Source organism: Rhynchophorus ferrugineus, unplaced genomic scaffold (assembly GCF_030347505.1).
Source record: "Rhynchophorus ferrugineus isolate W39M unplaced genomic scaffold, kcgeb_rfMv2 rfM10, whole genome shotgun sequence".
NCBI lineage: Eukaryota > Metazoa > Arthropoda > Insecta > Coleoptera > Curculionidae > Rhynchophorus > Rhynchophorus ferrugineus.
In genome coordinates, this window is record NW_027472589.1 from 15,070,651 (window position 1) to 15,097,042 (window position 26,392).

Consider the following 26,392-nt stretch of genomic DNA (forward strand, 5'->3'; position numbering starts at 1 on the left):
TTTTTCTAAAATGTTGATTTTTCTGCCTGAAAATGGGTGTTTCTCATTAACAGAAAAAACCGCTGAAAGTCATTGTTTGGTGCCATAGAGTTACAGTGGTTCCATCCATGTGGTTTCGACAATTTAAAGCTGGTAACTCCAACGTTCAAGACAAAGAACGTTCTCTTAGAGCAACTGGGAAAGTAGTTGATTGTGAGTTCAGTCGCAATTTGTAAACGATTACAAGCGATGGGAAAGTTCCGAAATGATAAAAGATGTGTGGTATATGAATTGAATGATAGGCAATTAGTAAATCGACAAATAATCAGTGAAATGATGGAAAAAACCTATTACCAACACACCACTTTGCGTTTGTTAACAAGCATTCAGCAATTGACCAGGTCCACAGAATAACAGATGTTATTGAAAAAAACCTACGAAAGTAGAAAAGTATGCTCAGCTATATTTTTAAATGTAGCACAAGCCTTCGACAAGATTTGGCATGAAGGCTTTGTTCCTAAACTAGGGAAAATGCTACCAAAACAACACACTGAACTATTAAAATCGTACATTACAACCATGAATGTTATTTTTAGAGTCAAACAAGAAGAAGCTTACTCTGCAATAGAAGAAGCTAAAGCAGGTGTACCACAAGGAAGTGTACGGGGACAAATGGAGAATATTACAATGGCTACATTTGGTGATTATACTGCAATTATAGCTGTCGGAAACAATAGTGAAGAAGCTTCACGAAAATTATATTTACTATAGGCAAGGGACAATATAAATAATTAGACACAAGCTTGGAAAATAAAAATTAATGAAAGTATATCTGTGCATGTGCAATTCACCTACAAAAATCAGACCGTACAAGCACCAATAACATTTAATAATACTATCATTCCATATAGCAACAACGCTAAATATTGCGGAATGAAACTTGATGCAAAACTTCTCTGGAAGGAACATATAAAGAAGAAAATAAAGGAATTGGAATTGAAATATAGGAAAATATACTGGCTAATTGGAAGAAAATCAAAATTATCAGTACATAATAAATTGCTATTGTATAAGCAAATACTGAAACCTATATGCACATACGGAGTTCAATTATGGGGATGTTCTGCAAAGAGTAACATAAATAAAATACAAATTTTTCAGAACTACGTCCTGAGAGGTATTGTGGGCGCACCCAAATACTATAGGACTGATCACCTACATTGAGATCTTCAGATACCCACAGTCAGCTAATATATCAAGAGAATTGCAAGGGGGTATGAGGAAAGACTCCAATCTCATAAGAATATTGAAGTATTGCAGCTTTTGGATACCACCAGAACAGGACACGGACTCAAAAGAATCAAACCATCTGATCTTGTGTAGTGTTGTGTAGTGAGGTGCATATAATAAAAAATACAACAGTGACATGTATAAACATTATATCACCAGAGTCTGAGATAGGACCGATGGGTCCTCCTAGTTATTCACCTAGATTTAAGTTTGACCATGCTCCGTATTTGTCCTACAAGTTGCTGTCGTATATTATAAATTGGTGTAACCTAAAAAACTGTTCATTATCGACCTCAAATAATCAATTTGAACAGCGTATTGAGCAAAAAACGCCAACAATATACCTAGCAACATGATAAGGTGATTTTGTTACTTTTCAAAAAGTTAAAATTAGCTCAATGAATGGTTTAGCTCAAAGGAGAGCCTGTTCTTTTGGAATTTCATCCATACATTTCTTGAGAAATGTATAGACAGGGCAAGGTGTCTGAAATAAAATGACCAATAGTTTAAATAAATATATTTCGCTATCCATTCTAAAAAACGTCATTTTTAAATCGAAATCACCGAAAAGAAATTACCGACATACCTGGTGCATTATTTAGCATTGTTTGTCATTTATGTTTTATTATGTGTATTCAAAATAGTTATCTGTCACAGAGCTTAACACAATATTTTTAACGAATATTGCTTCAGATATATCAAATTTTTTATAAGTCTTTGTATTTTGTTGTTCTTCTATTGCGTTGAGATTATTTGAAACTTAATAAAAAGGAAGAAGACTTGTCTTGTATCTTTTACGGAGAACGAGACACTAATTAAAGGGAGTGAAGTAACTAAAATGGAAATCTGGACAAGAAAATAAGGTTAATGCAATGTGAATATAAGATATCCTTAAGCTTAGTGGATTCAATTAGGTGAAGAGAATATTGAACGAGAATTTGCTTTGTTCTATTGTTTAATTTATCTAAGAAAATAATCCAGAATTAAACTAACATTATCTATATAGTTCTATCTATTAGTTCTAACATTATCTATATTTTAATTTAGTCGTACCTCGAACAGAAGAACCAGAACGAAGAGGAATGGAATAGAAGGAGAATGGAAAATGTAAATATCACAAAACAACTATAATAAAGTAGGCGATGAAATTGGAAATGGAAACATGAATCATGTTAAATTAGTGCATTGATATTGTTGGCTGAAAAGTTTGGCTCAAAAATGTTCACAATTTAATTCCAATTTTACCTGATCTCGTGTCCATATTATAACGAAAATATCAAAATCGTTTTGTTATAAGACTTGTTTCTTATCCAATGGTAACACAAATTTAACACTATCTTGAAATATAAAAGACAATACACTTGTTCTTTCACGATCCGTTTTGAACGACTTGAACTTTTTATTGGACTGCTATTATATCTAATTATTTATTGATCAAGTGAAAAACCGTTAATTTGCTATTTAATATGATAGTATATGTTTTATTTGCACTTTTTTATACACTAAATTTTAAATAAATACGTGTTATTAATATGTAATATTAATAAATGTATTGGCGATACACTTATGAGGAACGACCTGCAATCTTATCATCAAAAATACTATTAGAAAATGTAGAATTATTGATTAAATTATAATTTATAATATTACAAATTAACAAAAATTTAAAATAATTAAAATTTCGCTCTAAGTATAGACGTTCGTAATTGTTTATAGACCAATAGAGTAAAATTTGGAACCCAATAATCACCATTAAATCAGTAATCACTAATGAGATGATCACTTAAATGACTTTAAGCTTTTTTCTCATGCAGGATATATCCACAATTTTTTAAAAAATATAACGTATTTTATGAGATATGTTTAGAACAATCTTAATTATAAATACATTTATAACTATTTTTCATTTATACATCAGTATCTATTTCTCAAATTCAAATGATGTTAGACGGCAGAATTAACAGCCATCTGAACAGCTTTACATATTATATTGAAGGTGGAGTCTGGTGATTGGTTGATTTGTACTGATGGCCTGAGCTCTATCCTGGCAATTGAAAATGCTTTTAGACTCCCTATTATCGTTTGCATCTATAACATCCATCATAGTCTTGTTGAACGGAAAAGAAGAATATCAATTGTTTGGGTCCCCAGTCATGTGGGCATAGAGGGAATGAGAGAACAGACAAAGCAGCTAAAGAAGCCACTCAAGTGGTAGATGTATTCCTAGCTTTCCATATTATAAGGATCTATATCCCATTATTACGATTAAAATTTATAGTTTTGTTCAACTGGAGTGGGACTTGCTGGAGGGTGATAATAAATTGCGGTTTAGTAAGCAAGACTTTTTTGCTTCTATGATATTAATCTACTAATAGGTATAAGCAGGTCCTGTTAAATAGGCTAATGATCGGGCATTGTCAGTTCTCACATTCATATCTTATGACTGGCGATGTTCCTCCGTTGTATGATTATTGTGGACTATTAAAAACAGTTCAACACGTTTTACAATCATGTGATTTTTTTTCTGGCCTAAAAACCAGGCGGTGGAATGCATGACGCATACCTGGTCGCGGAGACTTGCCCTGGAGTGAGAAGTTGGACCGGGTTATGTGGGACTGCCTCTGGGCTTACCGATACACTAAACCGAAACCGCCTCACAGTTGACCCTTGTGGATCACTACTGCTACTGCATTAAATTTGGGGATATGGCACCCGCTGATCGGGCAGCCGTTATTGGGCACGAGGGCCCGGCGATTCTATTGATTCGCGAACCTGAGTTAACACACAACTGGGTACTGTTGTATGGGGGCAAAAGTTATGACCGTAGCGACGGATGAGGTCGTTTCAGCCTGGAAAAGGGGGGGAGCTTGGCGGTGATGCGGTGCTAAGCATGTCGACCAGCTCGCGAACGAGCGCGTTTTCAGAAGAACTTCAGCTGAGTTGTTGTTTGTGGAATGATTGAGATATGAAGTGCTTGATTTCTGGAGTGTCAGTTTCCCTCTGAATTTGATTATTTCTGACAAACCATGGAGCGTTTAATATTCTCCTGAGGAGCTTATTTTGGAAAACTTGAAGCCGTTTGACCTGGTTGGGTGTAACAAACTTGAAGTAGACATTAGATCCGTAGAGGAGTACGGACCGAATTAACATCTTGTAAAATAAGCATTTGATGGAGATGGGAAGTCTGCTAGAAGGGCAGATCAGACCAGATACAGTCATGTGATGCTCTACGGTCTATTCGAAATAGACATAACATACCCAGAAATCTGGAAACTCTTTTCACTTCAATCTACATCGATAAAATATTTGATTATTTACATGAAATTCATTTACAATATTCTATTTAATTTTTTATATCACATTTAATTTTATTTTGGAGAAGCCAAACTATTTTATATTTATAACCTTTACGTTATATTTTATCTACTGCTTTGGTCTCAATTTATTATTTTTATATTTTATCTATATTTTTATATTTATCCGCTGTTACATATTCTACTTATTATATTCAAATATTTTAAATGTATAAAATTTATTTATGTTTTACCTTGTTTTATATATTGATTGATTATTATTTTATTTATACAATTTTTGTTTGTATCGCATATGTATTCTATACATGTCTATTCTGTTTTGATCACAGTCCTAATAAAATAAATATATGTTTAAGTTACCAAATAACACATCAACGTTGAAGTGACTATAATTACCAAAAAAAAAGTTAGATTAACTTAAGATAAAATTCATAGTAATACTTATGCACTTTATACAAATTCGTATTGTTTGGTTTGGTTTAATCAATTAATCTTGGTGTTAAGCATTGGTAATCAATCGAAGAACTTTATTTTGGCAGCGTTGGACTATTAATCGGTTTGATGACTTAGTGCAACCCTATATTTGTACGCGAAGTCCCAATAGACTTTACCATGGAGTGATAAATCAATATATAAGCCTTTAGGTTAAGTTGAAAGTATCTTCCGACTATCTAGTATACTTCTTTGATTTTTGAGTTTCATTTTCTTGGCTTTTTGCCTAACCTGTACTTTAGCTTTTTTGTGGATTTAGGCATCTCTTAATTGATTTAATTAGATTTCTGTCATTTCGCCGAAACGCTATGCAAATTTCTACCTATTAAGATAAAATACAAAAATATATTATTTATATTTGACCTATCATAGTGATTACTACTACTTGCACTACAATTACTAGTATAATGTACTCTTTTCTTGATTTCATTGAACCATTATATATTGAACGACATCGGTTTTTAATGGACTGTCACTTTTTATGAATGATAAAAAAATAATTAAATAGTTCTTGATGGTTTACTACATACGAACAGTATTTGGAAGTGATATAGGGCTTCCGGATTATTAACGACGATCATTTTTCAGCTGTCAGTTTGTTTTAACTGCGTCAAGACAGACGAGAAGATTAAGCTGGAACGTTTGAGTGAGATCGAGTGTAATTTATGGTGTAATAATCACCGCCCGGGAAACGGGGCAAATGTTTATCATCATAAAGCCTGTTTGAAAGTGAAATTTATCCGTTTGTTTGGTTTTTAATTAAGTTTTCTTTTCGGCGGTGTACTTTTGAATGAATTATTTTGACGTGATTATATTTGAGTATGTTATTCTAGTCTAGAACTTTTTTCATATTTTCAAAGTTTAACTCTTTAAGAATAAGCCGTTTAGAGGATTATTCAAAATATAAATTATTTTCAGAGATATAGCTGTTGTAGTGATGTGGAATCTAAACCGCAGCATCTAAAATGAAACATTTTAAACTTTTTTCTCAAAACCACTCTCTTCGGTACGGTTGACATGATAGATAACTCCATTTCTACTGAATCGATTTCGTTGAAATTTGGTGAGAGCCTTCTCTATATATTCTTCTATCGTATCAATATAAAATCGGCTTTTCCAAATTACGGCCGCTCGAATAAACAAGATTTTTAAAAATATTTCTGCTTTTTTTTTTAAATAGTAAAAATTCAAAGTTCATCAGATTTCATCATATTTTTTTTTATTACTCTTCGTGAGTCCACAATCTGCCCTATTGGCAATAAGTATTTCTTATGTCTATATTATATAGACATGGCATGTAGAAAATCACTTCATTAAGCAATCTTCTGTATAAAATATTATCTTAATTAATTAGTCTTATTCTAAAGTCTACATATGTCTAGTAATCTGATCAGATGGTGTTAAACGTTTTAGTCTACGCACTTCACTATCACGTCGCATATTTAGCTGAGTAGCGAGTACGTTGGGATGCACTGACACTCTTTCGAAGTACTTCACACAAACACGTTGAAGTATCTCGTTATAAGTTCTAGAGGAATATCGCAGTGTATCACTTTATTTGAAATATAGTACGGAGCATCAACAATGGCACGCAACACCTTATTTTGGAACCGTTGAATGATGGGTATATTAGCTAGCGGTACCCCATAGTTGGATTCCATATGCCCAAATGGGCTTGAGTGTAGTCTCATACAGCAATACCTTGTTATCTAATGATAACTTGGATTTGCGCCCAATGAGCCAATACATTTGATATAATTTTAGTCCAAGTTGTTTCCGTTTAGAGAGTATATATCCTTTTTTTCACATTTTTATCAAAGTACCATTCAGAACATAATAATATCAGAAATTGTTTGAAAATGTCTTTTAAATATACAAAAAAAGATGAACGAAATCGAAGCTCCAGTTTTAATGCAACATAAAACAACAAACTGATAGAGACACAGTAGGGAATTTATTATTTATACCAAATCCGGAATATATAGGGTTATTATAGCCGAATATAGCGAATCCTATAAGAAGAAGAATATATGGATATAATATAGGATATTGTTTGCTCATTTTATCCCTTTTTATTGTGACATAAAATCTAACATTTATTATACAGTCTATCCTCATGGAATACCATAAATTGTAATAATAAAATATAGATTTTTTGATGAATAAAAGAAAGAAAACTCAAAACAAACAAAAATATAATGGTGACGTAAGCGCAAATCACTTGATGCAATTAATTTGATGAAATATGTTTTTTAAGTATAAGATGCAATATAATTTTGTTATTTGTTTGATTGTTATTAAATATCCGGTTTATGAATCAATGTTTAGAAATTAAGATAGATGGCGTAACTAATGTTAGATAGCATCTCTTGTCTTGCTTCTAACCAACTTTATGTCGAAGTTTTGCTATCATACCGTGAGACCCTCAGCTCTCCATAACACGTCTGTCTTCTAAAAAAGCTCCAGGCCCAGTTGGTATAACAGCAAATCATCTGAACTGTCAGAACTTGCTAACATTATTAACTCCATCCTGAGGTTAAAGCATTTCCCAAAGAACTGGAAACATGCGTATGTCGCTGTCATTCCTAAATGGATGCCAAGTCCAATCCATCTGACTACAGCCTGATTAGTTGAATTTCCAAACTTGCGGAAAAGCGATATTAAACGCCTTAAACGATTTCACAGACGCACATCACATTATCCCGAACGAACAATTCGGTTTCCGTGCTAAACATTCATGCCTTCATCAAGCTGCCCGCGTTGCAGCAACTATCCACCAGGCAATGATAAAAGGTCAAAAAACAGGACCCATATTCTTAGATGTCTTCAAAGCTTTCGACCAAGTATGCCACCACGGTCTAATATTCAAAAAGAAACAGCTTGGTCTACCGAATGTCCTAATCTCCCTGATTCATACTTGGACGGTACGTCCTTTCAAGTGAGTCAGTCTCCCCTCGTAAACAGATTACCGCAGGAGTCTTGGATGGCACTCCACTAGCCCCAGCCCTCTTCAACCTATATATGGCTGATTTCCCACTCCACAAACTTTCCCACACAGCAATTTATACAGATGACACCACTTTCTTCACAACCTATAGTCCCGACGTTATCTCCAAGAGGCTTCAAGACCAGCTAAACCAGGCGATTGCGTGGTACAAATTCTGGCGGCTTCAGATAAACCCGAGCAAAACTCAAGCTATTCTGTTCCACCGCAGGAAGGAGTTCCGCGCCTATCGCCACCAAATCGATAAAGTCCCCATCCCCTGGCTCCAGAAAGTTTCATACTTCGGTATCCAGTTCTTCATAATTTTATTGATAAAAACCTATTACATTGCTTTCGACATTTTTGAAATGGTTATTTCAATGTATTGGATTACAAAACTCTTTTAGTCAACTAAAAAAGTTGGATAATAAGAAAGTACTAGCTTAAATAATCATGGAAAGCTTTTCATCAATTGCGATTAATAGCGTTGAGTCGAAAATTGATAGAAATACTATCGTTATTCAATCAAATGCCAAAAAAGAGATGTTGAGAATACTCACATTGGGTAATTCTTAGGAATTTGAAAACATTAACCAGTGGTTATATTTATAGTTATTTTAATAATATTTTATACTAATAGTATGCAATATATTATAAGAACAGTATTTTTCCTGAAAATGTAATTATTTCAATCATAATGATGCCATTCTTGTAAAGGCGAGAAGATTAAATCTTCATCAAAATATGAGTTATCTACAGTCTATAGCTGATTTAAACCACTATATTTGTTACATCAATTAGTACACTCTAATCACAACTTTTTTTTAAATATAAAAGCATATGATACTCAAATTACAACTGGCTTTCCCTATTTAGTAATTATATCTCAACACAGTACTTCCAAATGTAAGATTCAGACCGAAACTTAGGTAATTTTTGATGGATATTCTCCGTGTTTGTTTAAAACTCGATACATTTTCACACGTAGCTTTACATGTCTATTACTCCAAAGGTTTTTTATCTTCAACTTCCGTGTCGAGAAATGGTTTGGTCATTTGGGACATTTGGCCGTTTCTAAATTCAGGTATTTCTGTATTTCACTGACCATGGTACTCTTAAATATTGGTGAATATCCTCATTTTTCAGTACCTTAAAGCTTTGACAGTGCTTTTAGGGATTTTCTTGTGATACGTTTGTATTATATTGATGATGAATTTCTTTGATTTCCTCATACAATAACAAAGATTTGATCATACAATAACAATTTATTAAGTAGAGATAGTTCAGATCGTTAAGATTGATTGGCGAAACGACTGAGATGGATTTGGTCTATTTTATAATAGATAAGAACCGTCGTATTCGCATGGCCGTTCAACAAGTTGCCTCTTCTTGCCATAACTTATATATATGTCATACCAAAATTTTACTCACATAATGATCATTATGTCTTTAAATACTCAGCGATATCGCCCATTTTTCATAAGATTTCCTCAGATCTAAGATTAATTAATCTCAATCATGAGGTCACAGAGACGTTATTTTTTAGTTGAATCCTAAATTATTAACAATATTTAAAATTATTTTGATTTTTTTAATAAATTTTTTCTCCAGAAAAGATTACCTCCTTCCTTTTTGAGAAATTATTGTATAAATTATAATATATAATATGTTACATGTATGTATGTTATAATAGAATCATTTTTTGATATCCAAACTTCCGGACTAGAAACAAAGTTTAGATCAGTTCTGTCCCTCAGCATTCATGAAGGTACTTAACTCAATAAATAATAAAGTCTATTAAATCAGTCAATGATACTGCTCTAAAGATAAAAGTTATTGGGTAATATTGGGTAAAACTATTGGGTAGACCTTGTTCATCAGTCACAAATAGCGACATCTTAGTAGCGAGGCAATTGACTCTCATTACAACAGCCTTAATTTTACTACAAGGTATTTCAATAGAAAATTTATATTTAGTAAATTGTAGATAATTTGGAAGTTTATCTCCTCGCAATGTAAATCATCGCGGTCTTGCCACTCATTTAATATAAGGGCCAATAATTCTTTATGCTGACTGTAGGCGAATGAAGAACTTTTCGATGGTCGCTTATCAAGTTGTTGCACTCGTCAATAGCGGCAGCTCTGCTTATTTATTTGTCTGTTGAAAACATGATGTTGATAAACCTTGAAAAACACTTAGCTGCCTGGTTTATGAAGTCAAGCCTCTGTTTGGCATCCAAAAGTTGTAAAAGTCTTGCAATAATTGAATTTTATAGGCATATAACGTGGGGCCTTGTAAAATGCGGTATAATGATGATATTTGCACAGTGTTAGTGCTAAATATTCCGAAAAAAAAACATCAGTGCATCCCCATGGACTTGCCAATCAGCTAAATGTAAGTGAGACCAGTGAACTATATAGATTGAAACGTTTATATAAACAACATTACAAAAACGACATACATAGAATTTATTTATAGCAACATATAGAACAATGTATATTACAAAGAGAATCACTTGCTGAAGGGATATTCTACATGCCATGTACATAATAATATCATAAGAAATACTTATTGTCAACTGGGCAGATTGATGAACCACTAATGGTGATAAAAAATGTGGTAGACGAATACTTATACAATACACCATTTGAGTGCAGAAAATTTCGAATATTTCAGAATATTTTACTCTACTCCCAATAAATTCGTCGTATCGCCTGAATTATGAATGAAGCTTCCCACTGACATAATACCCCTTCCTTACGCGGAGCTCTTCAAGCTCATTGACTTGCATTGACGTAATGAGTCCTATATATAATGTTCTTTTGAGGAGGTATATTTAGACGTTTTGACAACTTATGGATGAACTATTAACAGAGGGCTCTTAGGTTTTTCATTATAATCTGGAGGACAAGCAGCGGAATGGTGATGACCATATAACCATTAAATGTGTGAATCATATATTGATCAATGTGTGAGGCCTACAGGTCATAACACGTCCATTGAGTCCAAGTCTCCGGCTTACCATAATAAAACACATGTTTTTGGCAAATTTTATTTTATTCAACATAATTTCCTTCAACGGTGATACAGTGATTATAGCGACCCTCCAACTTTTCTATACCATTTTTGTAGTACGATTGGTCCTTTGCTTCAAAATAGGCCTCAGTTTCGGCAACTCCCTTTTTAGTCGACGAACATTTCTTCCCAGCGAGCATTCCTTTGAGATCTGAGAAGAGTAAATAGTCGCTGTAGGCCAGTTCTGGAGAATACGCTGGACGAAGAAGTAATTCGAAGCCCAGTTCATGGATTTTTGACACGGTGCATTGTCTTGGTGAAACAGTATCTTCTTTTTTTCAAATGCGGGCGTTCAAACGGTCCAATAATGCTATGTAATAGTCGTTGTTGATGGTTTTTCCCTTTTCAAGCTAGTGAATGAAAAATATTCCATGCGCATCCCAAAATACAGACGCCATAACCTTGCCAGCCGACTGTTGCGTTTTTCAACGCTTTGGCGTGGGTTCATCGTGTGCAGTCAACTCGGATCACTGTCGATTACACTTGTGGACGGAGTGAAATGATATAGCCATGTTTCATCGACACGTTGTCACATATCGACTCAAAAACTTGGGTTTACTACGCTTGATCATCTTCAAACACTGCTCCTAATCACCAACTCGTCGTTGTTTTTGGTCAAAAGTGAGCTCGCGCGGCACCTACTTTACGCAGAGCTTTCTCATACCCAAATATTCATGAATGATATGATATACACGTTCAGTTGATATCTCTAGAGTGTCTGCTATTTCATTCAATTTCAATTTACGGTCATTTAAAATCATGTTGTAGATTTTTTAAATGTTATTGTCGGTAATAATATCTTTTGGGTGTCCCCTGCGTTCACCGTCTTTGGTGCTCATTTTACCACGTCTAAACTTAACATACCAATCCTTGATGGTTGATTTTCCTAGGGCAGTGTCCGTAAAATCGGCATCCAGTTTTTGCATCAACTGTATTTTTTCCCTTCTAAAAGCAATAATTTATCAACAGGGAAAACTCAAAATGCTAAAATTCACAAACTAATGATCCGACAGCTGTCAAATGTATGCACTCATCTTTTGAGGCTTAGCGCTAAGTAAAAAACATATGGATTTAATTTTAGTAGCGCCATCTATGTGTCTGGCCGGGGAAATTTCAATTGACCTGTTTATTAAATATAATCACATTTGACTTAACGCTATCAACGGCTATTAAATTATATACAAATTTTTGATATTCTCTTGACATAACCTAATCCAATCCGACTCCACCATTTAAACTTACCTTTCTAAAAGAAACGTGATTTTTTAAAGCGTTACTTCAGTATACCGGCATAAAACCACCATCTATCATTCAAGGTCCTTTCCATTATCCAACATCGCGGACCGAATCACGTATAGACCGAATTATATTCCGTAACTTCAAACACAACTTAGCCTTTCAGCACACGTCGACGGGTTGTTAGGAATCGGGAACGTCGCTTCCCCTCCTCACCCTGCTACCTTGAAGTTGCCCCGTGATACAATTCGAATGCCACGCAGCGTTTTGTATTTAACAAATATCGACGCGACTTCAAAATCGTCGAACTGCAGTCGACGCCGTCACCGGTATTATCATCAGCGTTGTTGTTCGTCGTCGGCGGTTTTACGGGAGAAATTTCGAACTTATTGAACCCCATCGACGTGGAATATTATCGCTAATGCATCGGCAAAGCTCCGAACAGTATTATGAGATAAATGCCGTCTTTGGGATACGTGATTCAATTGGGATTTAACGAGGACGTGTTTAAATCTCGTGTGTATGGAGGAGGGATCGATACCGTGCCGAGTTGCAGCTTAACTCTCTCATATTAGAGCGGTATCCACTCTAGACTTTTTATTACTTATATAAAATTGGATACTAGAAAACTATCGCAATGAATTAAATCTTCAATTTAACTCGTTAAAGCTTTTTGAGGAATATACGCCATAAACACTACCGTTCGAAAGTTTGGATGGAGTTAGATAATTTAAAATTTAAGTTATGATTTATTTCATTCAAATTTTAACAAAACCTTAGGCTAACATTTGAAGTTAGTTAATTATATTTAGTGCAAATAGTTAGCAAAAAATTTAACAAATTTTTCATTTAAATTTGATTTCGTTAAACTTTTTTTTAACTTATTTAACTATTCGTAGGTAGGCTGTGGAGGACTATTCTTCATATCATTTTTGAACTAAGAAGTCCTGATCTAATTTTGACAAGGGCTAGTTTCGGTTTTGAGGCTACTATACATCTTGCCAGACCTGTAGACAATAAAGGTCTTTTTACATTTGTAGTTGTAGTAAATTAAATGTAGTTGTTGTAGATTTTCATCCATTTCACTTAAATTATAATAGCAGGTATTATGGGTATTAAGGCGATAATATGAGATCCACTTAAAAGTCTACAGTTTGGTGGATCCTTCCTGGTTCAAAGTATAGTTGACGTACCGCTGTTCAAGAAAGAATTGTTTATTTTTTGCCATTTTATACGATTACGAACTTTTGGAACTATTACATAAATGTCACAAAGTACAGTGAACTCTAAACTAATATTTTTTGAAGTTGTAAACCCATATTTAAAAGATTAAACCCAACGCAGTATAAAAACAATGACTAAAGCTACTAATTCTTTGAAATCAACAACTAGCCGTGTAGTAACCTTAGTGGTTATAAAACACGTGTGTCGTTTTTTCTTCAAAATAGAGAATTATTTTTAAGAAAGTCATAATTTTGTTGATTATTGTTGTAAGCACGAATGCAAAAGTAATAAACTCCAATACCAATATTTTTATTTAATGACTTATTTTAGTATTTGCCCATATATTTGGGTGTTCCGCAGGGCAGTGTTCTCAGCCCAATGTTATATCTTATGTATACAGCTAACCTACCGACCTCACGAAACACTACCATTGCAACATATGCTGACGATACAGCGGTTTTATCATCACACAAAGATCCAATATCAGCCACAAAAAACCTCCAACTTCATCTTAACAAAGTCGAATTGTGGTTGAAAACGTGGCGTATCAAAGCAAATGAGACAAAATCTACCCATATGACATTCACCCTTTGCAAAAGAACATGTCTCTCAGTAAAATTGAATAATCATAAACTTCCGCAAGCAGACAGCGTTAAATATCTGGGAATGCATTTTGATCGACGTCTGACTTGGAAAAAACATATAGTGACAAAACGCAAACTGCTTGGGCTTAAACTAAACCAAATGTTTTGGATGATAGGGCATACATCTAAATTATCATTAGATAACAAGGTTTTGCTGTATAAGTCAATACCTAGGGCCATTTAGACCTATGGTATTGAACTGTGGGGTACTACTAGCAAATCTAACATAGATATCCTCCAGAGGTTCCAGAATAAAGTGTTGCGAGTCATCGTCGATGCCCCATTTTACGTGTCCAACAAACTGATTCAACGCGATATCCACATAGAACCCATAACGAGTGTGATTCGAACTGCTAGTGGGAAGTAGTCTGAAAGACTATTAGTGCATCCTAATGCACTCGCCAAACAGTGAATTGTGCGCGATGACAATGTAGTGTATAGGCTCAAACGCAAACTACCATGCGAACTGGTTAATAGTTAGAATAGTCATTAGAATAAGTTAGGATAGACTTTAAAATAAGTTAGAATAGTATCTTGAATAAGATTTAGATTATAAATTGTATAGCAGATCACTTACTGAAGTGATCTTCTGCATGTCAGGATGGTTATATTATATAACGGAAATCAAACAATAATACTTATTGCCCACGGGAAGATTGTTGACTTTCCAAGAGATTAATTAAAAAAAATTTTAGTATTTTTTATATTAACTAAAAATGTTGTGTTTCCACATAAGATCAGAGAAGAATTTGGGATAATTTGTATATCACCAGATATCACTTTTTCCCATATTTTTGATGTTATTTTAATTCCACATTATATTTAAGAAAAGCTCCTTTAAAGCAAGAGTCTGTTGATTTTTAGTTGCGAATACAATGAGTGAGAGAAATCCTTTAAATAAGTTGTTTCAATAAATATTTTCTGTTAATATATAAATATAGATGAAATTTGCAGCGATATCTTTTATATCAATTAAAAATAAGATATTTTCAAGCTTTCGAATAGTAGTTATCGTATGCCTATATCCAAGTGAAACCGTATGAAACTAAAAAACACTACAAAAGCTTTTCAGTTTGTTATTTTTCGAATGAAGGCTATTAATATGCGACATCGAGTAATTTTTAAGACAGAAATAATTTGATGTTTTTACGATGAATATTATTGAGTGATAACAACAATCACCGCAGTATCAAGTATTCTCTATTATTATCTTTGCTGATGTTATTTCAGCAAAATATTAATTCAGAAAGACATAGATTCGTAGACGCCAGATTGTTGTTATTTAGTTGAGTTGGGAAAACATGTTACCAAAACAGGACCAAGCAATTGACTCAGTCCCATTTATCTTGTCGAATTTAACAGCCGCGTAGCATCACAATGTAACCTACAATAATATTATCATTATCTCTTCATACTTCATTAACTAAATTTATTTTTAGCCGGAAAGAACGGCCATTATTGGAGATCCGTCAAATGCGAAGCGCCGGAGTGATTATTTACGGTTCCCGGGGGTAAGGCGACAAACTAAACGATAATCGAACTTTGCTCTGACAGAAGCGGCAAAACAACGCGGACTTGATCTTTGGGATTCGCAGGTTAAATGATCGATAGTTTGGTGTTCACACGACTGACCTCTGTCGCATCGTTCTCCATTTTCAGTCGATAACAACTTATCTCTTTGTACAACAGTCATATGCGTTTCATTTAGTCGAGATTATTTATAATTTTGTTGGCGTGAAATGTTGGTGCGGATCGAGTTCGAGGTCGGCGAACTTAATAGTTTTGCTTTTTTGTATTAATAATATTAGTCGGGTTATATTCTAGTATAGAATTGTAAAAAAATTGAAGATTTCGGCAATGCCATTATATCGGTGCTATACAAACCGCACCAGTCTAAAATACCGAAAAATAGTTGACATGCAGATCGTAGTAAAGTGTTTTGTCATACTTAGTACTTTCTAATTTTCAATATGAAATATATTGTTATTTTGCAGAAAGAATAATTTTACTCTTGGAAAATGAAATTTTACCAACTAAATTTTTTTTTGGGCTTTTATGGTGCTTAAGAGGACCTTTATTTACTTGATGATGATACAGAAGAATCATTTTGCCATCTTCATGTTTTCCAATAATTAGTTTTCTTTGCTGAATAAGCTGAATCTTTATAATTAATTTACTGCTGATTTGTAAAGGTTTGATTGTATAGATTAAAAATCAATATGAGTGACAACTTAACCAACATTAACTTTAATTAAACCAAAGTTAAAGTCTTTATTTAATTCGTTTCACTTTACTAATACAACTACTGTACATGTTGGTGTGATAGTTGGTCTTTTGTATTTTATGGCAAAATCTTGGTAATATTCGTGGATTAGTTGATGAAGGGATTATTTGATAATATATTAGATAAACATAATTTTAGGGCTGAGCAAAATGATCAAAAAGACTCTTAGAAAACGAAATTTTACCAACTAAAATTTTTTTTTTTGGATTTTTATGACTCTGGTTCCTAAGAGGACCTTTATTTACTTGAGGATGATACAGAAGAATAATTTTGCCATCTTCATATTTTCCAATAATTAATTTTCTTTGCTGAATAAGCTGTACCTTTATAATTAATTTACTGCTGATTTGTAAAGGTTTGATTGTATAGATTAAAAATCAATATGAGTGGTAACCAAAAAAAAACCAAAATTAAAGTCTTTATTTAATTCGTTTCACTTTACTAACACAACTACTGTACATGTTGGTGTGATAGTTGGTCTTTTGTATTTTGTGGCAAAATCTTGGTAATATTAGTGAATTAGTTGATGAAGAGATTATTTGATGATGTATTAGATAAACATTATTTTAGAGTTGACCAAAATGTTCAAAGTTTGTGCTTCAAAATACTAATGAAGCTCTTGTTAATCTATTGAATATATTTAGAAATGCAATAAAGTAGAGAACTATAAAGTAGTAAATTAGCTATATATATATATATATATATATATATATATATATATATATATATATATATATATATATATATATATATAATTAAATACACTTTTAAAACGTATTTATCTAAATATTGCCCATATATCTGATATCTAAATTTGCCCAGTTCTTGTAGGCAGTTCCGATGGATCTGATGAAATCTGAATAAACGTGAAGACATGACCCAAGGGGCTAAAAATGTGAACAGTGTTTATCACTCTGATACTGCAACATCGCGCAAGCTTATTTTCATTGATTATGTTCTGGTAATTTTGATAATATGGTAAAGATAAATGACAGTTAGGCAGGCCAATTATCGAAAATGTGAATAAAATCATGGAAATCGCCGAAACCAACCAACTATCATATAAATACTCTCATATAATAATCTCATATAATAATTTCTATTGCCCAGAAGCTAAAAAAATACAATAATCTAATTTAGTACCATTTGCAAAAGGCTGGACACGATATATGGTTGCCAAACGAGCTAAATGTACCACAAATCAAAAAAATCTCAGGAATCGCAACACAATCCATCCATTTCTGAAATTGATGGTAACTGGTGATGAAAAGTGGATTACTTTCAACAATGCTAAGCGAAAAAGGCCGTGGTAGAAGTGCGGTAAGTTAGCGTAAAGGGCCGCCAAATCAATATTGATGGTCATAAAAGTTTTACGGCACATTGGGTGGAACTAACAAAAAATTATATACTATAAACTGACCATCTGTGGCTAATCTCTTAATTGTAATCTATACTGAGTACTCGCCTGACCTGCAAAATAACCCAGAAATGGTCATCAAGACAGGAAATGTATTTCATCAAGACTCGTCAGAAAATTCGTAAGCAAGGTATTCATCCACCTTATATCCTTTCTGTTTTGCTGATGAAAAGTCGCCCCAACAGAGGATTGTGAAGGTCGACTGTCTTTTTTTTTTAATAAAAAGACAAGAGCTTCTATGAGGAAGGTATAATTGAATTACCTCCAAATGGGCAACAAGTTATCCAAAAAAATACAGTTTCACGCAGAACATTATTTAAAAATGTCCTTACAATTGCATCTGAGTTTATAAATATCGAGATTTCAATTTGGAGTTTTTAAAATAAAATGTCAATAGCAAATTGCAAATTAATTGAAGTATTATAATAGCGCTTAAAGCTGATTGTTTGTCAGAACCCTGCACCGCAAATATATCATTTGGTCGCACATTAAAAAAGTCCACAAAGATTGAATGGAGATAAGATTAACCAATGTAACGGGTCTCAGTCGAAGAACGAGCACATCGTATTTTTGTCTCGCGGTAGGTAAACAGAGCCGATATGACGTGATAATGCGGCCAATTGCTATATTAATAACACGAAAAATGTGTCAATATAATTTATTACGCGTGTATGTTTAAACACCAAATTATAAACTCGTTAATCTTTATCAAATGAGTTTACATTAACAAAAAATTATCCAGTAGTATTGATTAACCGTGTTAATGCCACCGAGGAGATAAGTGGAATAACAATATTACAATTATATTACAACAGTCTTCTAGTTTTTTTTTTGAGTCCATGTAGATTACGTAAAAGTTTTCTTAATATATTTGAACTTAGTTTTTAAGCGATTTCGAAAAAGGAGGAGATTCTGTTCGGCTGTATATATTTCTTTAATGTATGTTCGCCTATGTCTCCGTCAATTGTGGACCGATTTTCAAAATTCTTTTTTTATTCGAAAGAGTGCACTCCCGAGGTGGTCCCATGGGAACCAAATCGGGAACTGATGGGGGAAGTGGGGGAAATCGAGGGAAACGCTCAAATTTCAAAAGCACGCACAAAGTTTTCACATTTTTTTTATCTAAAATTATCAGAGAGTTGTGTATAATGTTAATGCTTAGGTGATGTGATGGAAAATCGGAAGTCGTTCGGTGCAAAACCATTCAGTTTGATTTTTAATCACTAATTATATCGTATAAAACCTCGTAGAAATATAGTAGAAAACTGCTTCAATAGTGTAATGATTAGAGAATTTCAGCTCCCAAACGGAGGTCGCTGGTTTGATTCCCGGCGAGGACAACAACTTTTTGTTGTTGTTTAGTTAGAACATTTGTCAAATCACCTAGGCTAGGTAGCGGAGCCCGGGGCCTAAAGCACTCCTTATTTAAAATCATTTCTTTATTCATTATTACTATTTTTACTCATACAGGCTGCATCTTTACTTAGCCTAACAATTGTAATTCTAAATAAAATAACTGCGTAATTTATTGAGTAAATATCTAACACTAAGAAATGGAAAATAAAATATATTTAACAAAAAAAATTAACCGACTTCAAAAAATAAATAAGGAACTCACTAAAAAGTAAAAAATAATCAAACGTAGATTTTTAACACAAAAAAAAACGTTTTAAAATAAAATAAACAAAAACCTTATATAACTTATATAGTACACGTATTTTATATTCTACTATACAGACATAATTTAGCTTAATACCTACCTAAACATATTCATCTCTTTACAATAATATTTTAACCACTACCAACTGATCAGATTAATGTTATTATGTACATATTTTATTTTATAACGTTTTTTTTGTGTTAAAAATCTTTAAAAAAGTTTGATTATTTTTTATTTTTTAGTGAGTTCCTTATTTATTTTTTAAAGTCTGTTAACTTTTTTATTCATTTTTTAAAGTTATATAGGAAAATATAGGCTTTAATATCGAATATCTCTAGTAATACTTATTCATTGAAGCTATACTATAAATATTTTGGAAGAATGAATAATTTATAGAATATTCTACATATAAAGATATCGTCAATCATTTTACTCGGTTAAATGTTTTGTTCTGTGAACATGGAGATTTCATAATGGTGATGTTTCCAGCATGAATATCACACCATACAGTTGTTTTTAGATGCAATGATGTTTCATGAATTAGGGAAGTATTCTGTGTTCTCTAAAACCGACTATTCTGTTTATTGACGTGGCCACTGAGAAGAAAATGGGCTTAATCGTTCATTATCAATTTAGACGAAATCTTCAGTTTCACCAGACAACGTTAGGATTGCATTACTGTACTCAACTCGTTGATCAGGATTTCTCGGTAGCAATTCTTAGACCAACAGAATTTTGTAAGGAGTTTTCAAAATTCGCCTTAAACTGCGTGCAGAAATGTGTAACTGGGAATTATGTCTCTGAATTGATGTTTCTGGAGACTCTGCAACACTATCGCGCAACCAGAAAATGTGGTTCACACTTTCAGCTTTACGAGACGTCCGTTGTCTTCCAGAACGAGGCATGTCTGCTGTCGACCATACAGTCAAATAACAGAATAATAAATATAAAAACATAGAGTAACCAATGAAAACTCATTTATTATAATTCAATCTAAATAACATCCCAGTTGAAGTCCGGAAAAGTTTATGTCAACGAAGGTCCTGCTAAATGTTAGGTGGGCTTGGAAAGTGAAAGGAAGTACTCAAACATAAACAAACCGTTAATTAGAACCTCTACAGTGAATAACTTATAATAATAATATACCAGAATTGATCAGTAGAAAAGGTGTTTTAACAAAACACATCTCTGGTGACTCATCAAAAATTAAGAGTGCTGGAAATTTACCCGTATAACTCGAAACTTGCTTCGTTCGACTCTACAAAACTCTCTTAATATCAAGCTGAAGATCAATGATGATGAAGTGGCTTTGAAAATATGCCGAAGTAGATACCATATAAAGTATTTTTGCTTGATGAAGCAAATGATGACGTTTGAGGAACATATCAACAACTAAGAAACGACTAAATACTTAATTTTTTATGGGAATACTAAGAATAAGGGACATATTTTATTTTGTGAGCTATAGCTTCAATCACAGTTTGTACAATTGCTGCTTCAATAATAATTGATTTCAATAATTTAAAGCACCACAACGTATCAAAATCGGTATGAAATATTTGGAAACGCTCAAATGGCAAGCTGTACCTCGCTTATTCTATCAGTCAGTTCAGTCAGGTGAAGAGTTTACTTCGCATAGCTGGATCATGGTTATAACCTATATAAAAATCTGTTCTTTTAACGTTTTTCCAAAATGTGGAGAACAGTAACAGCTCGCGGTATATAATATTTTTAAGCATACATTTTCTTTAATTTCTTTTTAAATTAACTAAAACTACTGCAAACTAATTTCAACATCTAACAAATATAACTATTATTTTAATAATTTATTATATTTAATCGTTGAATATATCTTCTGCCTTTAGTGTATTCCATAGAGAAATAGAGATTTAACTTCATAGGAAATTTTGGCGAAATGTTTGGCGATGTCCAACATGTAGATGTCGATACCTTTAACACATTACTTGTTTTATTCGCTATGTTAAGAGCCGCGACGGAATCTGATTGGTTCATTTCGATCCATGGTTTGTTTATTTTGCAGGCCATTCTCAATGTGCCCTATATTGAGAACAGTATGGTTAGCTCTTTATAACATCTATATATTAAATTATTATTTTATTTTATTACTACATACAAGTCGGTAATTAAAATGCATTCCCGTTCTAGAAAGTGTTGTGTGGCCAAATGCACAGATAGTGAGGAAATGCATTATCATTTTCCGTTAAAAAAGCGATCTTTAAGAAATGAGTAGAAAAAATCCTAAACTGGTTGTGAGACATTTTTGTGATACATTTAAACTTTCCTTTAAGTACTTATGAACAATTTAGTGATGGTGAAAATAATACCACGAGCCTAGAATATGTACAAATGGAAGTGGATCGAAATCAAAATTATATAGAAGGTAAATTGAAGGAGCCAGTCACATTTCTGTTCATAATAGTTACCATTCACTTCTAAACTGTCTTACTATATTTCTAGTGCCTATTTCCATCGTTCCAGGCCCACAACCAGGGTGTTCGAAGCAAGTATCATCGACATTTGAACAAACTCCAGAAAGTAATGGTAAAGTTTGTATTCATTCAGTCAGTATCCTTATTTCTGCTCATTCTTACTGTTAATTACTTGACTCTATAACTTCAGTCCAGATGTTCCTATAAGAGCAAACAAAAAGTTTTACGTTGTACCGTAGTGTACATCTCAGGTTATTTAGTAATACTTTTTAAAAAAGAAATTAGGTGTGATTTTTGTTTACAATTAATTATGAATAAATCAGTAGACCCAGAAATTAAGACTGATTTTATAGAGGCAAGACACTATATGTCGTGCCCCAGACTCTGACAAAATTGTTTTATTATATTGTCAGCAGGTCTTTGAGCTATGTCTTATTTTATTCAGTGATTTTGTCACGTCGATAATATAACAAAATGTTTGTCAAATGTTTTAAAAAAATTAAATTTAAAACCCTTCAATTGTACATTTTATAATGATTTCTCGGATAAAATATAAAGTACTAACGGAAAGATTGAAAAGATAATTTTGATTTGCAATTTCACCAGTTTTATATATATATATATATATATATATATATATATATATATATATATATATATATATATATATATATATATATAATATTTATATTTTATAGATATATTTACTTTTCCATAATATATTTATATGTATATTTAATTGAATTTAATAAATTTATTTCAGAAAAAAATTGTTTTTTATTTAAATTTCATTGGTCAATTAAACATGACGTCATGGCTGTCACGTGCCAAACATTACTAATGAGCCAATCAAATGTCTTCACGCTAAAATACTTTTCTTACAGGTGCCTATAATAGAGATTTAAATTGACCAATCAAATTACTTAAATAGCCCATTATGGCTCCCTCTGGATGTTGGGCAAAGCAAAACTTTGCGCCAGAGTCCCCTATCGAGTTGCATCTCTATTACTCTATGGTGTATTCGTACTTTTATAGCTACAGAAGCAGGCGATTTTCTCTCTCAGTTTTTTGTTACTGCATTGTACCTTCTACCCAACAAGTAACTAATGAAAAACTGATATGTTCTGCTTGAGATACTTTAACTTTAATTGGAGCTCCAAGCGTTGAAACTTGCATTGGCGTTACGAATTAATGTACCAACCCAATTTTATTTTATTATAATTGAAAACCTTATATTGTAAACACGTGTCATATTTCAAACCATGCAATAATGATCGTATAATTATCGTATCAGTCACACATTATAAAATCTCCCACCTAATATGGTGGAACGACCACCGGGATGTCAGACAATTTAGACAGCTTGAAGGCAAATAATATTCTGAACTAACAACTTGGCCAAAACCAACAGAGTGAGTTGATCTCACCAAATGTGATTTAGAAATCAATCGATACAGAATACTGTAATGTAGGTTACTAAATAGTTAATTTTGATGATGATTTAAATTGATGAATGATGTTAAACCAGGTTTTAATCATTAAATTAAAATATTGTAAGGTGCCAAGGGAGAACCTTAGCCTGATTCTAGATTGCCATTTACATTCTCCATAAACCATGACCCATAAAGTAACGCGCGGACTTTTTTTGGATTGGAACACTTTGGGTTCTCTCAGAGAGGTACTTGTATCAAACCAGGGCTCCAAAGAGGCAGGCTGATCGAACCAGCAATTCATACAGGGTCGCTTTCTGTGGAATTGGAAGTTTGCTATATCTGCAGGGTACTGAATATTGTAGGCTATACACACCTTTGTCGTTGCAAATGGTGTGCTTTGGGATTTTTTTTATTTGGGATGACCACTGGAACCTTCGATATTGCAGCTTTCTGAAGCTAGGGAGTAGGAACTTTTTCAATTTGAAGGCGGTATGCGCTGAACTCGCTACGACAATGAAACAGAATAGTTTCAGTCAGATTAATCTGCACTCGTCAGAACTACGACTGGTTGTGGTGAGTTTGGATTTGGTCTTGGATATCATCGGCACAATATCCTGTGGTGAAAGACGCGGTGTCGTCTGAGTAAAATATTGTGTTCGATTGCTTCCGGAGAGAAGAATCGGCCATGTAAAATATGAACAGGTCCAGTACTAGGGGAGAATCCTGCGGAGATTTAATTCCATCACCAACTTTTACTTGAAAGGACCGATTTAACGTGTGTGTGTCAATGATACTAGGTCATCCGGTAAACCTAAGTTTTTAGCTTTATAGATTAGATCGTCATGGTAATCGTGTTGGTCGAAAGTTTTAGAGACGTCTAGAAAGACGGCGCCAGCCCTATGACTTTTACAAAGAGCCTGATGAATGGTGGCTGCAATCAGCTTGATGAAGGCTTAAATGTTTGAGGCCGAAACCGAATTGTTCGTCAGAAAATGTTCGATTTATCTCTGTGAAGTTATTTAGCACGCTCTAAAGTCTCAGTGTCGCTTTCTCGAAAATAATTAGAAGAAATCCCAATGTAAGTATGATATATGACATAAATAATAAAGGAGGTTTTCATGCAACTGTCATAAAATAATATAAACAATACAGTCAATAAAACAGAGACTGAATAAGTAGGTTAGTTAAACAATAATAACATGTTTTTTCCTTAAAAAATTATGTTTACCTATTTAAGAAACAGAGGACATGCAAAAAAGAAATGAAAAATACACGACATATATTTTAATCGAAAGCGTTCATTTCTTTAATTATCAGGCTACAGTGTTATAAGCATCAGACGACAGACACAAACTTAACACCAGCAACAGCCATCATAAATATCCATTCTCCTGTCCGCTCGTGTTCCGAGGCAAGTTTTTTTCCCTCCCTTCCAGTTCCGGTAGGAGGTACGCGAGTAAAATTGGTTTTTTTCTCTGTCGCGCCGAAAGAAAGAGAGTTTCGGTCGCATCGACCGCATAAACATAAATCAACGGTGGAAACAACGATAAATATTAATTTCCCCGGCGGTTCGTTGGCTGAAAGCGCAGGGAACGCGTCGTTTTTCCAATTAAAAATGGCAGAGCGGAAAATGACCCCGTGACGAGATGGAGGGCTCTCTTTCCGAGCGTCAACACTAAACAATGCCGGCTGTTGGCCGTAATGCGCCGATGGAAAATATTCCGGCGATAATTGCCGGTTCGCGCCGCTGAAGGTTTCGTCATTTGTTCAGATCACTCGTTAATAACAGCCGATTTCGCTTGTTAAACCTAATTGTGAAAAGGCTGGCTTTGTTTGAAATTTTGATGAAATGGCGAATGGGCCACTTCTCACCATTTTTTTTCACTTTAGAATGGTATTTATTGAGAAAAATTGATACCAAATAAATTAATCGAAATATTTTCCGTCATTTTCTCAAAATTTCCTCATCTTTTTGGTAACATGGCGATACAATGTCCAAATAATGACTTTCGCATTTCTTCAGTCTTTCGAGACTGCATCAGTCTGACCAAGTGGTAATCAGAAGACACTATTTGATGAAAACACTGGGTAAAGCTGAACTTTCCATTTCAACTCCAACAGTGTATACCTCACAACGTCTGCAGCATGTACAAGAAGATCGCTTTGGGTCTTTTACTCGCTATTGTTGATATTTTTTGCAACAATATGCCGTTCATTTTGTTCAGATGATATCAGTATACATCTGCAGTAACAGTGTTTTATTCAGTTTTAGCAACTGATATTATACCTTGCTTATTTCATCAGATTCACAGCAAACTCAGGACTATACCTCTTCGATGTCGATATGGATTACTCTCTCTGGCATCAACCTTGGCTTTTTGCTCTTGGGATTGTCTAGTTTCCATCACCAGTTACAGTACGTCACAAAAAAACTCTTTTTCACCAACATTTTCTTTTCTTTTTTCAAACACTTTCTTCTTTTTTATATTGTTTTTGGTTAATTAAACACCATGAAATTACCTTTGCAATATGTGAGTGTAATAGCAATTTTTTTCCTTTGGGGTTTTTCCCATCTCATGTAGACATTTGGAAGCAGTTCATTCATCAACTGCTAAGCTCTTGAAAGTTATTTGAGGGTTTGAGCTGGGCCTTCATCTAATAAATCTTACTATTTATTGTCTTTGAAAGGCTGTGATTTAACATTAATATCAAAATCGCTACTTTCAAATGGTTTAAATCAAAACTAACCATTGATATGTGACGGAAAAAACTTTTCTGAAAGAGTTTGTTGGCTTAGGCAGCACAATGAATAACTGTTATTTTATGTAGAGATATATTAAAACTTTTGAATTTCACAATTAGGTTGATATATATATATATATATATATATATATATATATATATATATAT

General features: G+C 33.4%; 1 protein-coding gene and 1 long non-coding RNA gene across 5 annotated transcripts in view; one reads left to right on the forward strand and one right to left on the reverse strand.

Moving 5' to 3' along the window:
• miple1 (midkine and pleiotrophin 1) overlaps window positions 1-26,392 on the reverse strand; it is a 210,927-nt gene that overhangs the window by 126,522 nt on the left and 58,013 nt on the right. The gene's annotated exons all lie outside the window — the stretch shown is intronic.
• LOC143204187 (uncharacterized) lies at window positions 21,877-22,250 on the forward strand. The gene is made up of 2 exons (XR_013007539.1): window positions 21,877-22,000; window positions 22,078-22,250. It is a non-coding gene; the product is annotated as an uncharacterized LOC143204187 (long non-coding RNA).